The following is a 12,630-nucleotide window of genomic DNA, read 5'->3' as shown; positions in this document are numbered from 1 at the left end:
TGCTGCTCAGGGATGTTACTGGCCACCTTCCTTATCGGCGATATTATGGAAATGAGGGATGATATTTCTGTGTTATATTCACATTCACAACTAGAATTTTTACCGTAAGGATATTTCAGTTGCAACAAACAGCTACAACTGTACTCTTTGTGTATTTATCTATTTTAAATGAAAGGACACAGCAGTCACCGTCATTTTCTACACACAGAAGTGTTGTAATGCAATTACTAGAGTGCTAAAATGCATGCATTGAGCTATTCATTTTCATTTCACAAATAACTAATTCAAAATTACATCTTAATGCCTCTTGGCTACTCAAATTTGAAAAGAAAGTAAAAAAATATATATATCATTAACAAACTAAAACTGAGAGTCTACAGCCATGCTAGAGGCTCTGTGGTGTATGAGAATATAATTACATACCTGTGCGTTATGTGCAGGTATTTGCTGCTTCAGTCTTTTGAAGCAGCAGTATTTGCTTCAATTACTGGACATATTTAAATGTAGAAAAGGCAGGTGATCACCAAAGTGATAACAGTTCATCCTTGTTGTTTGAAAGACAAGTTGTTGAGACATTTCAGGCTGGAACAAAGTGGGTGGACTGTCCAGCACTGGCATTCGTGCAAACATGCTTTTAGTGCAGCTAAAAACTGTGGCTGACTGAACCTGTAAAGAAAATGGGTCTTTTCCCTCATGTTTTAGCTATTCTGTCAATAATAAGACAATACACCGTGAAGATATTTGTCCCATGCTGAGTGGCTGGTCCACAAACATGACCATGCCACCAGCATGACAGTGTTGCTATAATGGCATTGGGGTGCCCAACGATGTGAAAAGAGCACAGTGGAATCCTAATGAGTGTAATTATTATCTCCGTGGCCAGCTGAGCCATTTGCCTGGCTGGCCTCTGGCTTTGCTGGATCTCCTGCTCCAGTCACGCTGTTTGGCAAACTATATGAGAGAGAGGAGAACATTTTTATCATATCAAGTGATAAAACCCTAAACCCTTTTTTCTCCCTTGGGAACCCAACCTGTGTGTGTGTGTGTGTGTGTGCGTTCAAATGTGTTTTCAAGTGTCGCACCGGCCATCTTGCTCAATGGTCATACATTTCCTGTGAATCGCTAATTCTCTGTGTTTAGCACTCTTAATAATGGCTCTAATTGATGTGTAGAGCGCTAACTATAAAGCTAATTAAGCCAGTGATTTCTGCTGAAAGAGGGGGGGAGGAAAGACAGAGAGCTTCTATTACTGTAACAGGGTCCCCACCCTCTGAACTTCCTTCCAGACCATGGCAGTGCTGTTTTTGGCCTCCTGCTCATTCCTACAACCAAACACCACAGCACCACCATTTTTTTTTTTTCTCTCAAGAGCCACTTTGTGTGGAAATGTTGGGTCAAGAAACGGCACTTTGCTGGTAATTCACAGAGGAAGTAGCTGCTAGAACAAGCGAGATGTGGAGGATTATATAGCACCACAACATATACCTGTAGACCCCGTCACATTTACACTTCTTCCTTTGATATTTTTTCTTACTGTTGAGGGAAAGTGTGTATAGAGTACAGCTCGTGATACTGATACTGAGCTAGATGAGGACTCATTATTTGGCAAAGTTCTTCATTCACTCAGAACCTCACAGTGAAATTGAAGCACTGGACTTTCACACCAATCTGCACAATTTTGCCAAAGAATTTTATTACAATACATTAAAACTATTTCTACTTTTGTTCCCCTGCTTTTTTTTTCTGTCTTTTTTGCATGAGCAGCATGAACACATCAAGACCTAGCTTATTAAACAAGTGAGCCTTTAAATTATAACAGACTGGCCTTGCATGCATGGGTGCCTGTCAGAGCTCATTTCCCTCCACCTCCAGCAAAAAACAAACACAAAAGGGAGGGGCTGTGCTTGACAGTCCCTTATGTTATACCCATTTTGGGATGTTGGCCTGTTCTAGTGTTTTCTGGGGTAATGTAAGGGTGATGAACATGAAGTTGATGTACTCTGTATGTGCACCTCTTATTATTTTGTGTTTGTTATTGTATTTTGTTTCATGTTGGAGAGGGTAATGAAGCTAATTGCTGTTTCCAAAGCCTCCCTTCATGGAGCAGAAAATAGTTTTCATTTGGTTTGATGTTGAAGTCTAGTTTTCGTCTTTCCTAATTTGCTGATTACTTTTTCATGTACTCTACTAACTCCATCTTGGTCTCTGTGCTTGGCAAGAAGAGTGGCCTGTCTGATTGAACAGGTTGAACAGAAGGTGTATCTGTTGTCGCAGACTTTTATTTGTTCCGACTGCTGGATAGTTGTGACTGCTGTTAAACCTGAGCGTTCTGTTGGAGAGACAGTGAATGCCGTAATACATTGACTCAGTGGAGTGTTTCTGTCTAATGTGAAAAGAAGCAGGTGACTCAGGAGGAGAATTAGTGTGGGAGGAGAGGAACAAGCTCTCAGGACTGGACCCTTCAACAACCAGCGGGTTGAGACCAGCAGTGACGATGAGTGGGCATCCTCCAGCTCTGAACTGTGACCTGTGAACGGCAGTGAACGAAATAGATGTAAAGAAACTGTTTGTTCAGTGATCCATCAGACGTTGATGCACATGTACGACATGATTCAGACTCAACATGACCATAAATGATTGGTCAATTACTGTCCCGCGAGCAACATGTGTGTGATGAAAAGTTGGACGAGAAACAGAGACACTCTCGAGGGCTGTGTAGACGTGTAGCGTGAGAGTAATTAGAAGTAACTATAACTAGTGCTGTGCTACAAGCATCTTCATCCAGCCACTTGCACAATGTAGCACTCCCTTTGTTTTTGTTTTTTTCTCCACAGTAATTTGGTCTCGTTGTAGAAACATGATGAACAAATCATGTTTGAAATGATCCTCTAGATACAGACAATGCTCCGGCTTTGCCACATCCTCTCTCGGATGCTTAAGGAGGGTCACTGATGACCACCCTAATGTGGTATGCTACCTTTTTATGCAAGGCAACAAGACAGTTTATTTCTCCAGTAATCCCGCTTTGAATGGGCAGCGTAAGGTTTTATATAAATAAACACTATAATATCTAATAATCTTAAAAGCAGCATCACGTTATTTTGGCTGTGACGTCACTATTCTTTGTTTAGGTACAGACAAGATATTTGAAACACCTCGTCCACAATTCACATCTTCCCCCTTGGCCTTTTTCTTCAGGACAGTCTTCACATCAGCTCTTTAGCCTGTGGTGTGAGTGACGTGGTGAGCTTCTCTCATCACTGTTAAGAAAGAAAAATATAATGTGAGAGAGCACTGGATGTGCCAGCAGACTATTCACAATAAGGTTGTGTGTCTGACACATCTGTGACTCAGATATTTTATCAGTGTCACAGACCTTGTCAGCCTACAATTCGAATGCCTCTTTTGATTTTATTTAGACGTATATTAGGGTATTTTTGTTGATATTCTGTATAAGTAGAGAATTTAATATTTTGACTTTGGCTAAATTGTAAAATAATAATTCATCAAATAACAGTATAAAAACAAAATAATAATGTGAAAACGACTGTTGACTGTTGAGTTTCAGGTCACTGTTTTTGACATCATTGTGTTGAGTCACCCCCTCCACTCTCATAGCATTGTTTTTGACCACGGCATTAGCTTCTTTTAGCGAAGAAGCCATAAAAAACAACTGTACGCTATCTGCTCGGCTTTAATCTCTAAAATAATTATGATTTAAGAGTCTGTAAGGTTTCAGTTATGTGCCCACACCAGTGTTTACACACAGTCGTGTGTGAATGCTATGTCTGCTGTGGTTGTGATATTGTTACAGATAGTGCCAGTCCAGATTTCCCAAGTAAAACAACTAGTTGACCCCACCTACCCTTTTTATTGTGGCCTTCTTCTTTTATGTGAAAGGAGCATTAGTTGTCTTTTCTACTGAAGATAAAAAGTATAAAGATGATAGAGACACATGGTTGTATCATATCTGATTTTCCAGTAACTCATCTTGTATGAAAAAATAAATAAAAATAATATATATATATATATATATATATATATATATATATATATATATATATATATATATATATATATATATATATTTTTTTTTTTTTTTTTTCATTATTATATAAACCATTTATATAATAAAACCAGCAAAAAATTATTTACTGAAGAGACTCACTTATTAATATCAGCAGCAAACATATTTCGATTCGATCTCATTCTTCCACATTCTCAGACTATAATAACTATAAAGATGATTGGAGTGACACACTCCTTATTTAATCCCTTGTGTATGCGTGTGTCAGTGGGTTTCTGTGTGCGAACGTGTGTAAACTAAAACCAGAATAATCCACCAGAAAATGCATGGCTGCAGGGCTGTGGTTTGACAGCGTGGAGGAGTTGAGCATCCATGGGGCACAGATGTTGCTGGGATGTAGGTGGGACACAGAAGTGTTTTATAAATACAGTGTTTTATCTGCTGTTTGATACGGTCTGTTTGTGTGTCTACAGTACTGGCATGTACAAAATGACAGATCAGATAGTGTTATTTTATATAAAAAGTGATTAGAAAATAGATCTTAGCCATGCAGTTCCTTTATCATTGTAGCCAAAATGATGACATAAGCCAATCCAGTTTGATTTCTCAGCATCCCTCCACACTGATGTCAGTACACAGGTGCCTACCCCACTGACTGGCATGTTAATCAGCTGGGATTAGAACTTAAGTAAGTACAAATGTGATGGAAAATGGTTTGAATTACACGCTAAGCTCCCACTGTCCTGTAATCCATCGCCCTTCACTGGCAAAAGTCATCCACGGGATAAAACGTGTGTGTTTTTGTTCACAGTTAGGCTCGTGCTTTCATTTGTCCACACATGAACACGTCCTACTCACTCCTTCTCAAGCACATCGGTTGTCTGGCAGTTTTACCGGAGTGACTCCGTCTGCTTATCGGTGTCTCCTTGGTTAAGAACAGTAATGTTACTGGTGTGTGAAGGGACGGCGTGAGTGAAAAAAGGAGAAAGAGATGGAGATGATAGTCACGCGGGCCCAAAGCGTCCCCTTGCTGTTTGCTCTGCTTTGAGCCATAGACGATCTGGATGAAGATAGTTTTGACAGCAATGCAAAAGATCAGTATCTCAAGGACGTCCCCACGCCCATCCCAAGGTAAACAGAGCACTGACTTTGGGATGGTTTCAGTTAAAGAACCTCCTAACCCTGTCTAACACAGCACAGTTTGAGAACTAGGTTTATGTGTGGAAGTTGTTGATATAGTTTAATAAAAACTGTATTAACCTCAGGGAAATAGTTTGATGGGTATATGATAGTAAAATAAGAATACTTGTTTTTTAACTGCGGCTGATCTATTTCCAAAAGCGTAATTAAATAAAATATTGCATTATAAAAGTACAAACACTCTTCTGTACACAAATGTCTGTAACGTACAGTAGACGTAATGTAGGCGTAAACAGGATTATACATGACACAGTTAAGACACTAATTACCAATGTTAATAGGATGACAAAAAAAGGAAGTTGAACAAAGTGTAATTTGTCATAAAATGTAAGATTTTTACACAATTAACCTTCATTATTTCCATAGTTTTGAAACAAATTTCTTGAAACCTGGGAACATAAACCCAAAAGTATCTGGCTGCATAAACTAAACATTAAACTTTAGCATAATGTGGTCGGAGTGATCCTCCGTGTGGGTGGATGTATTAAGATGTGTAACAGCGTGTTAGGAAATCTGTGCATAGTTATACTTATTCTATAGATAAATTAAAAAATGTCTTTTCTCAAGCTGAGATACTTGTCTCACTGCAGTTTCCAGAACATGTGTATATTTGTGTGTGTTACACGAACACAAAGAGACCTGAACACACACACACACACACACACACACCTCATGAATAGTTAGTAGGGTCATTTGAAGTAAGTGTCCATGCGACAAACAGACTGACTGTCCTCTGTGGAGGAGAGGGGTAATTCTCTTTCATGCATCATTAACTCTCCTCATCTACTCCTATGTGTGCGGTGTGTGTGTGTGTGTGTGTGTGTGTGTGTGTGTGTGTGTGTGTGTGTGTGTGTGTGTGTGTGTGTGTGTGTGTGTGTGTGTGTTCAGCATCTGCTGCAGCCAATCAAAGCTGCTCATCAGTCTCCAACTTCACACCACTGTACTATGGCATCTCATTTCTGTGTCGTCTCTCTGTGGAGACCAGACCTCATTTGTTCTCTCTCCCTCTTTACTGTATGTTGTTTGCTCTTCTTCCATCTCTCCGTCTCTCTCACCAGCTACTTCTCTTAATGATGGGGAGACACAATCAGAGTCACTCCTGTTTTTTAGCTGAGAGTCCATTTGGTGTTGCACAATGTGATTTTATTTCCCTCCTCTCATTCACCAACCTCCGCTGCTGTTCTCATTTGTAGTGCAAAATAGGTTGTAATGGCTGCACACTGCTTTTCTCCTACCTTGGGTAATAACTGAACGAGTTCATGAGTAATGGGGTGATAATGGCATAATTGGTTGAAGAATTAGTGTGTGCTCTCTGTCTGTCTGTCTGTCTGTGGACAGATTGTTTGTGAGCTGGGTAGTTATGGTGAACATGTGGAAATCTTTTCACTTGGCTGTTGAGGTACTGAATGTACCTTTTTCACTGCGGTCCCCTCTGTCATTATCATCCTCATTTTGACAATTACTTTGACAGCCACTGTCACAATCATTACTCTGCTAGTTAGGTATCAATCATTACTCTCACTACTCTCACTAGCTCAGCAGTCACTACTGATAAATATGCTCTTGCTTTTAAAAATGCTTTTTTTTATATGTCATTAAGGATGTGAATATATAGAGTAAATGATGTGACTCAGCTAACCGTGGCCTGGCTGACTAAGACTCTCCATGGATGTACAGTACGTCCTACAAAAAAGATGAAACCTGCTATTTAATGTCACATACAGTACGTGTAACTGTGCCCATGTCAAAGAATCTTTTAATTCAATGTCCAAACATCAATCAGCCATTAGATGTGCAGATATCACCTCTCCTGTTGCTCACTATAAACTCCCAACTTAAGGGTTAGTAAGTGATGCAAACATGCAGAGATGATAATCTGGAAGGACAATTGTCGTACAGTGGGAAATCTAACCACATTAATTATTATGTCTCATACTAATTTATGTGAATTGTAACTTTTCCTGTAATAAATGGTGAAGAACCTTTTAGCTTTGAACTTTTTATTTGTTTTTCCCCTAGTGAGTTTACTAAACAAACATTTGGATGCCTGTATATCCAGCCGTACACGTACATGTTGGCTGAGAAGACACTGTCGCATTACTGTTAATGGCATGGAAGATATGGACTTTATAATTAGCTAATCCCAGCATGCTGTTACAATAACCCTGCTCTTTGTGTGTGTCTCTAACACTAGTTGGTATTCTACCCATGGGCGGCCAGGCAGTCAGGATGGTTTAAGCTCCAGGGTTTGCTGTTGACCCAGGGAGAGAGTTCGAGCTGAAGCCTAAACTGCCTCACTGTCTTATCTCTGTGTCTGCCAGTGTGGGTTTTTTTGTCTATTTCTGGGTGATCAGGTTGTCAAACTTGTGGAGTTAGTATTAGACATATACATTTCTTTTCGCAAGAAAACAAAAAGATGGATCATAAGGAACAGGACAGCAGGAGAGACAGGCTCACAGTATGAGACCAGAAGGTGATCAGAGTTTAGCTTGTGTCTACTGCTGCAGATTTTTAAGCCGTATTCACATGACGATTCAAGCAACAGCAGTAAGCCAAGGCCACCTTTCAGAGTGACTATAACCATACATCACACAGCATCTAAGAATAGTGTTGTTGTTATAACAAGTGACATTGTCACTTGTCACCACAGTATCCACTGATCCATCGCACTATTCTAATTATGCATCCTGTATAATATCCAGCGTGCAACAACGACAGCAGCTCATCATTGTGTTACACTGGCCCACTGAAGTATTAAACTTATGGGAACATGCCAGGTTGAGATTGACAAGTGATTGTTACTTTATTGTTGTTGTAATTGGTCGCATACAACAATCGGGGGAATTTAACAAAGGCTTTTGTCTGTACAGTATGTTCAGCTCATTATTTCAGTTTAAACATTAATCGAGTTTCTTCTATTCACTCTCCACATTTACCTGGAAACCTTTAGCGTAAAGGGTGCTGAAAGACTCAGATTATTCTAAACTGGATTCTCTTACAGATTAAATACATTTTAAAAATGTGCTCTTCTATGTTACTTGACCACTGTTAATGATCATTATTAGTATGGTGATCCAAAGAAACCGACATAGGGAATGTGAATCTTTCTGTTCGCATCTAAACAATTTGAGAGTTGTCAACTCGCACTAATAATTAATTGTGAGCAGCGAAGGCTTCATTCGCTCAATGTGTGTGAGGCATTCGGGGATTGTACAAAACGTAGGTCAGATCTGTGTTTCAGAAGCACTCAGATCTGAATCATTTACAGTATATCAATCGGCCCGTGGCCGGCAACATCGATACCTCACAGTAATGAGATTTTTTAGGGTGAGATGTCTGAGAAAGTTTTTTTTGGCACTTTAAAACTGGGTCTTGTGAAATGTGAAATCGTCTGTGTCCATCTTTATTAGGTTATTATGCACTATATGAAAAAATAAGTACTAGTACTAGTTTATTATTTCTGCAAATGAGTATTGATGATTATTGTTCGTGTACACCTCTCTTCTGTTCTGTGCTTGTGCCCTCACCATACACTCACTTCTCAACACCTCCTGGGCTGTTACCAGATACTCCAAGTGGATCTTCTGCTTCTGGCTGTTTGCACGTTTGCAATGTTTATTTCTCTGAGCGGTTTAGCACACGATGGACGAGCACCAGTTGGATCTGTCACTATCACTAAGAAAGTGGTGAAGAGGCCTCTTGATGCTAGTTGTTATCCCATAAAACATTAGGAAACAGATACATAACCAACACTGAATTGTCTGTAGAGCAATAAAGAGCGTGCAAAACTGTTTACTGCCAAGTGTTGAATAATTGATATGGATAATAAAACTATTTTCCTACTAGAGTCATTTTGTCAGTTATGGCTGTTGCGGAGGCATCAGCAGAGTGTTTTCTTATTAATAACCTGGTAATTGTGAGCGGCAATCGTATTCATTCACTCTGTTTCCTGTGAGAGCATTTAATGACATGTAGACATTATCACGCGTCATACACAATAATGCAAATGTGTACTCTCTTGCATGCGTTCATTTCATGCACACACACACACACTTTGACAGTGTAAAAAGTGTCTGGCACATAATTAGCCTAGTTTAAACATGTTAATAGGCTCCTCTGGGTCTTTTATGTGCTGATAGAAAAAAGGGAGAGATCACAAAGAGAGAGGGGGCAAGGGTTTCTGTGCTGGTGTGTGTACAGTAGGTTTGTATCGTTTTGTCCAGATGGTGCTTTTTTTCTTTTTTTGCAATGTTTTTCCTCACGAGCCTGCTGTGATTTTAGTCTTAGCAGGTCCCTTGACCTTCTCACATCAGACAGAAACAGAAAGGGTGAGAGTGTGCTTTGCCAAATGAAGGATGGAAGCCACTTAAAAGCTTTGGCTAGTTTGTCCTTTACCTTAAATGTGGTAGTTGAACGTCTGTTCATTTATCTGGTTTGCTATGCCTTACTCACTTTAACGCATCGGCTCTGACCGTCCTTTTTTGGAAAGCATCCAAACACAAAATGCGTCTGTAGTCTTTATGTCAGAGGTTAACAAAGCAGCACACTTCCTCATCAAAGACTTGGATGGTACTCGCATTGCAGGAGCCCAGTGCCATTCACTCTCCACCCTCACTCCCACTGCTCTCCATCTCAGCCTTTCGGAGCCTCTGCAGGGGAAGCAAAGTGCAGCCTCGCTCTGATTGCTCTGACTGTGTCGGTCGCAGCCAGGGTAGAGTACAGGCTCAGCTACTTGCTCCCGTACATACATATGCAGCAGATACACAGGTTAGCAAAAGCAGCTCTTTCTCTTAATGACAGGAAAAAAAAAAGGTACTCTTTTTGGATGGACCCTAGCACGAAATCGTAATATTTCTGTTAAACAGAAGCCAAATGTTGAATAATGACTGTTTTGTTTTCTGCAATTGAAAACTAACAAACTAATAAAAGTAAATTCTGGGAAAATTAGTGCACGAATTATACACACGTGCACACGTGTACAGCTGTCCTCACTAGATAGCCATCATTCATGTTTTTGGTCAAGTTATTAGCTTGTTTGCGACTGCTGTGAAAATGACTGGTTATAAAAGAAAACACACTTCAGTAATTTCACACGTGGACTGTGATCGAGATTGTCTGCTGAAAATAATGCACCAATTTCATCTCGTCATTGTTCGTGATGGTTTGCTCAACAGAGATTTCATCCTAATTTTTGTCACAATATGTTTTTACTCATTGACGTTACTATTTAGTCATTAAATAAACATTTGCCAACAAATACTTATCTTCAAAAGTGGCAAAATGAACAGTGCTCTTATATAGTCTGAGAGTAGTTTCTTTGCAGTTGCAAGTTTGTAAGTTGTTGTTCTGAGTATGGTTATGTGTGATATTATTGTTAGATTTAAAAGTTAGTTTACTTGAAGCAGATGTGAGGATCTTTTCAGAGACAGAAAGAGACTCCTGCAAGTGTGTGTCTGATGAAACATTTCTCATCATCATGTGTAAAGAAACAAAACTCAACCTGTTTCAAACTTTCAGTGTTTGTCTTTGCAGTTTAAGCTTTTACGTCCTAAATTGTGAATAATAAGCTAGTGTTTTGTTTTTTTTTTAACATTTCACAACTAATTTCAGTCTTTTGGTCGAAGTTTTGAATGAGTATGCTTTTTGAAGCTGCACTCACCATTTTTAGTAATTTCAAATAACTGAAGTGACTCTGTACTGTATAATGTAAAAGGGAGTGCTTAAAATGAAAACCCATGGAGTACACTAAACCGCAGGTTCAATCAGCACTAGAATCTTTTCACTGCTTTATGTTTTGTAAATATGGATGTTACTCTGTTTCCTTATGAATAAGCAAAACTGGTTAGTCACTGATGTTTCACACTTTTGAGCCAAAAAGTGGCTCAAAAGTCACGAAATATGACTTTAATGTGTAGTGTAGTGTAGCTTTGTTGGTGTCGGTCACTAAGTGTTTACTCATCTTTCCTCTTTCTATACTGTATATAAATATCATCTCTCCTTACATCATTTCTCTTGTGTGTGTGTGTGTCCCTCCGAGTAGCATGGCAACATAAATATCAAGTACTCGCAGTTGTGGGCAGGTAATCCTTCCTCTTGTTGGAGCTGGCACTGAGAGTGCGACGGGGACTGATGGATGCACAGACAGCTTATTGGCAAGGACAGCTTGCATGCCAGCATCAACACCATAGCTGATCCCTGGATAATGCAGTCGGATTCTTACTCTTAGATGCCACAACACACACACACACGCAAACACAGATAGACATGTGCAGCTGAGTCACACTCATTCACCCGCATGCTGAAACAGCATTTCAGCACGCATGCTCATGCTATTCATCTCAATTTATTGGGATAGTTCATTACTGCAGGTTTGTGTGTGTCTGTGTTTATGTGCACACTATGCGATGTTGCGTTTCATGTCTCATTTAAAATCCTCTATATTAAGGCAGGCATTTTGCTTCCTTCCCTGTAAACATTTTATGCCAGATGCTTTGAGTCAAAGTTGAGTGTTTGTGTGCTTGTTGCATAAATACCTCCCTCACTAGTTAACATTTGTTTACAATGGAGCAGGCAATTTGTCAGTGTGTCTAACCGCTTGCGAGGGAGACCGACTCTCTGTCTAATGAATTTCCTCCTACAGAACTAATGTCATTAACGACAGGTAGAGATGAGGCTAATGCAATCAAATTCTCTCAGTAATTATAACTCCCCAGCCGGGCCCAGATATGCCACGCTGATGAAAAGAAGCAGCTCATTAGGAGAGCTTGTAAGCAATGCAGAGTTGGCACCTTGAAGGTGTCATCAGAAACATCGAGTGACAAGAAATACACAGGAAATGCGTGGTTGTATCAGGCAACTCATATTTTAGAGGACTGGGGGGAATGTTTTAATATCACTGTTCAACGTTTTACTCTTATGTTGTGGAATGTGTAGGAAAACTAAATAAACTGCAGTAACAGCTTTAAAGCAGGACGCCACTGACACCACACACCTCTGTGGCGACAGGTGAGTTTTCGGTCGGTGTGAATGACTGAGGTTTCCTAGGAGCTGAATTGTTGAAGCCTCCACCCACAGTTTTTAAAGATTTGATTCTACTAGTTCCAGTGGGCTCTCTCCTCTTCAGCCTGCCTGCCAGCACACACTGTGATCCACTTTGTTATTCAGCGTGTTGAAAATAGTGCCATCTTTATTTCCTAATAGCTCTGAGGTCTCGGGATATTTGTAAGGGTGGAGTTAGCTATTATAAATATTGTGCTGAAATTGGAATTGCTGCGACGACGGTTGGCTCATTTCGTGTTTCATCAGGGTTTCCCTTAGGCCGGGACATGACACAGCCGAGATGTCTGAATCTGTTTTGGTCAATCTCGTCTGTGATTAAAGTGGCGTGCGATCCTTAGTCATAC

General features: G+C 39.9%; 1 protein-coding gene across 2 annotated transcripts in view; it reads left to right on the top strand.

Moving 5' to 3' along the window:
- The window catches only part of znf385c (zinc finger protein 385C), a 103,795-nt gene that overhangs the window by 13,698 nt on the left and 77,467 nt on the right, over window positions 1-12,630 (top strand). The window lies entirely within an intron of this gene.

The sequence above is a fragment of the Anabas testudineus genome, chromosome 8 (assembly GCF_900324465.2).
Source record: "Anabas testudineus chromosome 8, fAnaTes1.2, whole genome shotgun sequence".
Taxonomy (NCBI): domain Eukaryota; kingdom Metazoa; phylum Chordata; class Actinopteri; order Anabantiformes; family Anabantidae; genus Anabas; species Anabas testudineus.
The sequence above is the reverse complement of the archived record's forward strand: the minus strand, read 5'-3'. Positions and strand labels throughout refer to the sequence as shown.